Raw genomic sequence first — 6,000 nt, forward strand, 5'->3', positions numbered from 1 at the left:
GCTGGGCAGCTGAAAGAGGCTGGAGAAACTGACAGTAGCAGCCTGAGGAGCAAACCGATGCATCTGGAAGAAATGAAAGACATATTTCCCCCTCCTACAACTTCACTTTGAAAATAATGTTCAGACAGAGCAAAAACTCAAACAGTATCCTTCCTAATTTCACTTTTATGTTTTAAAACTGTTTTAAGTAACAAAACAAGAACTTCCTTCTTTTGTTAATTAGATGGATTTATCATGTGCAAAAGTGTTCCTTATGGACACTTTGATTTCATGAGGTCTTACTTTACTTATGAGCACCCCCCGGCCTGACAATGATCATTAATGAATGTTTTTCCTGCATCCCTCATAGTGGTTATTTTGTCTGTTCACCCTTTGTGGACAGATGGAAACATAATGCAATGAACAGAAAACCCAAGTATGTCCTTTTTTTTTTTTTTTTTAGTTGATGACGTCTTTTGTAGTTTATTGTGAACACAGAATATACTCACAACTTTTAATTAATTAATTTAATCTATTTGTATTATCTGTGTTATCTGTGTTATGACATTAGTTTGTCTATCCTGCCTGCCAAGTGTCAATATCTCTAGCCTAACTAAAATGACAGTCTGTAGATCATTCAGCAGGGTTCTAATTTGTCTGGATGGAACCAAACATTCTTATCAGAATTCAGTAAAGGAGTATTTGTACAGAAAACATGAGAAGCTGCGAGGGACAGATCTCAAAAGGTTCAGCAGTTTGATTTGGATAAGCATCCAGAAATTCACATTGTTCTTCTGAACTTATCCAAAACACCTACCACTTCCATGGTTTCTGAATATGTACAGTTCAAAATTGAAATCTCACAAAAATCAACTGTCTCACGGGATTTCCTGTATATCCTGGTTCTGATTAAGTCAGAAATACCACAAAAATAACCATACTAGTGCTGGTCAGATTGCCAACTGGGAAAATCATAAACCCTGATCTGCTGAGTATTCCATTAGCTATCTTGTTCACCACCCTTGAGGGCACAAAACCTGTGGTTCTTACTCAGGCCCTAAGCCCTGGAATTTACTGCTGCGGTTCCCAGGTGACTGAGGATGGATGGATAGATCTGATTTATGTAGAGATGAGACCTGAGTATTAAAGTTTGGATCCAGAGTCTGAGTTTCCCCAAGTTTTGGGTATTGAGTGTGAATTGTAGTTCTGATCTAGTGTTCCAGTAGAGGTCTGTCTCTAATTTTATGATACATACTCTGTGGGTGGGTGTATAGTGTATAGCTCTCTTTTTCTCTTAATTGGCCTCATGTTAGGTGCATATTGCTCAGCAATCATCCAAACTATGCCAGTGGGTTTCTGGATGTTCTTTAATCTAAATCTACAGCATGTGTGGGTGCTTGTGGAAGATGTCAGCGGCACTGTACCAATGATTCAAATAAGGCAAAAGCCTTTTGGGTTGAATAAAAATCTATGGCCATAGCAATTATAACTAAACTGTTCTAATGTTAGTGTCTCTTTAAGTCTGTATAATTAAAACTATTCAGCCATGGAAATGTTTATAAAGATTGCTTTAAAATGTGTATACAAAATATTGAGGTGTGGATGGGCAGGGTGAGAAATGGTAGCAAAAATGTGATACTAAGTTAGGGAAAACTTTCCTGTGTGTTTCACTTGACTTCCCCAGTCTCCTTCCCACTTAGTAATTGGGTGAGAGCTCTGGCAGTGGACTGAAAATAAGGGCATGATCCTGCAAACCATATGTAAGTATTGAAATCAGTGGGCCAAATCCAGAGAGGTACTGAGCACCTTCATCTTCTGTGGGCTTCAGTGAGAGGTTGAAGGTACTCAGAAGGTGCTCGGAGTATCTCTGTATATGGCCCAGGTGAGTAAGGGTTGCAGGCACTGGCTGTAACACCCTGATTCAAAGCCCTTTGAAATCCAATGGAAATACTTCTATTGACTTCTTTGGTGGACTTTGGTTCAGTCCATAGGTGTACAGTATCACATTTTGTTTCATAATTGACTCCACTGAAAAATAGATTTTGAAATATGTTTATGGTTTCTCAAATTGCTAAATACAGGACATTTCAGAATTTGCACATAGCTTACACATCTGGGCTAGGTCATGTGAAAGATGTGTAATGCTTGTGTATAACATTTATAGGAGATGATTGGTTACAAATTTAAAATATATTTGCAAAGTTCTGTAAACCTAAAACGTTGGAAGGATTCCCCAGTTTACAAAACGACATTCTTGTGGAATGTACTGTGTAATGTATGAGTGAGTTTTGCCTTCAGTGTTGGGCAGTGAATGAAACTGATGCACAATATGACTACACAGACCAGAATTTTGCAACAAATGGGAGCAGTGAAAGCTATAATTTCATGGATTTGTGTTATTTTTCAAGATCTGTGACATTTATGCAATGAGCATGAAATCTGTAATAGTAATGATTAAAAGAGGAGGAGGACTTGTGGCACCTTAGAGACTTACAAATTTATTTGAGCATAAGCTTTCGTGAGCTACAGCTCACTTCATCAGATGCATTCAGTGATTAAGTACTTGTATTTGATAATATATAGAGCATGGATAGTCAATGGGTGGACTGAGGTCCAAATCCGGACTGCCAGACTCTTTTCAGTGGACCGCAGGGGCAGAGGTGACGTGTGGGCAGGGCATGCAGGGTCACATGCCCCCCAGTTTCTCCGGACGCCTCTGGAGGGTATGCCCAGAAGCGAGGAGGCAGCACTCCGCCTGGCAGCGGTTCTCTCCGAGTGTTTGTGCAGTGCGGGGAAGGAGCAGGGCGGCTGGCTGAGCTCCTGTTCTCAGTGGTAGCAGAGGACAGAACAAGGAGTAATGGTCTCAGGTTGCAGTGGGGGTGGTTTAGGTTGGATGTTAAGAAAAACTTTTTTACTAGGATGGTGGTGAAGCACTGGAATGGGTTCCCTAGGGAGGTGGTGGAATCTCCTTCCTTTGAGGTTTTTAAGGTCAGGCTTGACAAAGCCCTGGCTGGGATGATTTAGTCAGGGATCCGTCCTGCTTTGAGCAGGGGGTTGGACTAGATGACCTCCTGAGGTCCCTTCCAACCCTGATATTCTATGATTCCTCTCCTCAAACCCCCTCCCCCCCACCCCCCAAATGTGGCTGCTTCATCTTCCCTGCTTCTGGAGTACCAGTGCTTCTGCCTGTTTTACCAACTATGCACCAAGGTGAGTCGGGGTGGAAGAAGAGGCCATGCATGGGACTCCCGCAGCAGGGAAGGTGAAGGAGCCCCATGTAGGGGGGGAGGAGGAGCTCAGCCAGCTGCCCTGCTGCTTCCTCTCACCCCATGCTGCTCACACACGCTGAGAGTGCCGCTGCCAAAGAGCATACTGCCGCCTTGCTTCTGGACATCCAGAGAAATCGGGGGTGGGGTGGACGTGACCCCTCCCCCCAACTGTTTTCCCCACACTGAGGGCATCTGTTATCACCCCAATTTTACACTGGTATAACTTCACTTACGCTAATGGAGTTACTCCTGATCTACTCTCATATAAATGAGATCTGAACCAGATGCTATACAAATGATTTGACTGGGAGTGTGGCGGGGATGATTACTTGGATTACCCAAGGGCACAGAGCAAATATGAACTAGAATTTAAGTAAGAAATTTTGCTCTCCTTTCCACTAATGCAACCTCATTGACTTCAGTGTGGTTGCACTCGTGTAACTGAGAATAGAATTTGTCCATAGGAGTCCTACAGCCAACTGCATACTTGAACCACCAGACTAACGTCAACATATCTAGACAGATTCAAAACTATTTAAATAAAGTCAGTGAGAACAATACACAATCTTTGTTCACTATTTTTTTAAAAAAATCTTTTCACTAAAATTGTTTTTACTCTGAAAAGATGAAATCCTGAATTTCCACATTTTTTACTTCACAGTGACTTCTAGCAAGTTTTTTTTCCTAAACTATCACCCTAGCAATCTCAGTGTGGCTCTGAATATTGAGCTGTGTGCTTAGTGTCTCATGCATCATTACCGTAACCTGTCTCAACAGAGATTTATCAAAGGTCTAGTAAGGTGCAACTGGGGTGTCTAGATGTGCACAACTGAAGAAAAAATTCTGCATTGGAATGCATTTAACAATTGTGTTGATAATACACAAGCCAAAACAGACATCAGTTAATTCTCCCCTGTAACACCAGCACACCTGGGTGGGTCATCATCAGTGGGGGTTGAATATGGGACCTCTGAATCATAATACATGAGCCTTTACTGCCTGAGCTAAAAGCCTTGGCTGTAGCAGCGTCATCAATGTTTAGTTGGCCTATCCACCACTAGAGGGAGACAGAGTACCACACCGAGCGAGCATAACTTACCACTATATTTGTTCTGACTGAGCTAACAGGAGTAAAACATATTACAAAAATCCTTTCTTTTGTCAATAAAGTTGGCATATATAACTCTGAATGCACACAGAGCAGGTCTATTGAGTAAGAAGTTGCCATTTTTATATAGTATGGATGGAATCCTGGTGGCCATTAAGTCAATGGCAAAACTTACATGAATTTCAACTGAGTCAGGGTTTCACCCTAATTGTCCCAGCTAGAACATCTCTGTATTGCTTGCAAGTATAAAAATAACTTCCTGTGTTGCAGGTGCAAAATTGTAAGTGCAATAATTTGCACCTGCTTTTGGACTCACTTAGGCCTTAGAACTTGCATCAAGAAACTTCCATGTGAGACTCCCAAAACAGTTTAGAAATAATAATTAAGCTTCACAACATCACTGTGTTGTAGACAGCTACTGTTCTTTTTAGAAGGGGAAAATGAAGGAACTTAAAAGTGAAGGTGACATGTTCAAAGTCTCGCAGTGATGGAGCTAGGAATAGAGCCCAGGTCTTCTAAGTCCAACTCTTATAGGCTGGTCACATCCATCCCCCTAATGTACTTAATTCAGAAGTATATTATTTTTTTTATCTTTTGCCGGAGAGCTGGCTGAAATGATTGTCTACCATGTGTAGAGGTAGCTCCACAGAACTATTTTAATCCATTTCTAAATCCATTTAATCTATTTCTAAATAGCATCTCTGATTGTATTTTTAAAACTTTGTGACACACAGCAAAATAACTTTGCATGATCTAGTCTGAAGTAACTCCCACTAGGAATGGATGTACAATAAAACATCTACCTGAAAAGACTATTTTCCTTTTAGTTTTTCTGGACCTACCATTATTTAAATATTTTTACAATGATTTTGACTAGATATTTTCTTTGCAATATGATTTGGAAGAAATATTGTACATTGATTAATCCTAGCAAGCTCCCTTAGTTCATAGCCATTATATAAAATCTATAATTTATTGCTGCAGTGCAAAACATTTTATAGGTTCAAGTTTCCAAAAAAACAAATTTATTTCATCTAATTAAATAGTGCTTGGAACTCCCATTATTCTTATGTCCTATTATACATATTGCTTTTTTACACTGTAGTGCCTTGGCATAGTTAAGCATTAAAGCAGGTATAATTTAAATGGAAACTATTTTTCTTTAGTCTCTTCATTTCAAAGTGTGTGTGACCCAAATATTGCAAGGTATATATGATTTCATCTTTCAACAAGATTCATGTTTAAACAGCTTTGCATGTGTGTTTAGAGCAGAGTATTCGAGTGGGTTGTTAATACAAATTATTGATATTGTTTGATACTTTCTACCAGAATATCATTTTATACTATTCTAATACACTAGAATAGTAGTACACAATGAGGAATAGTTGTGGTATGTTTAAAATACTGGTTCATTTGTGCTTATTCCAATGAGCTTTAAACACAAAGAACCAGATTCTGGCCCTGATAGACCTTGGGTTAGTGGGATGGGAGGTAAATTAGAGCTGCATCTGAGCTGCTGCACTCTGTCATCTGTTTGATATAGCTGGGAGGATGGGAGGCCTTGGTCAAGCACCCTTTCTCCTAGCCATTCTGCCTGCACCATGATCTGGGAGAATGTGAGAGCAGGAGCAAAGGAGGTTTAAG

Source organism: Lepidochelys olivacea, assembly GCF_965140295.1.
Source record: "Lepidochelys olivacea isolate rLepOli2 genome assembly, chromosome: 8".
NCBI classification, from domain to species: domain Eukaryota; kingdom Metazoa; phylum Chordata; order Testudines; family Cheloniidae; genus Lepidochelys; species Lepidochelys olivacea.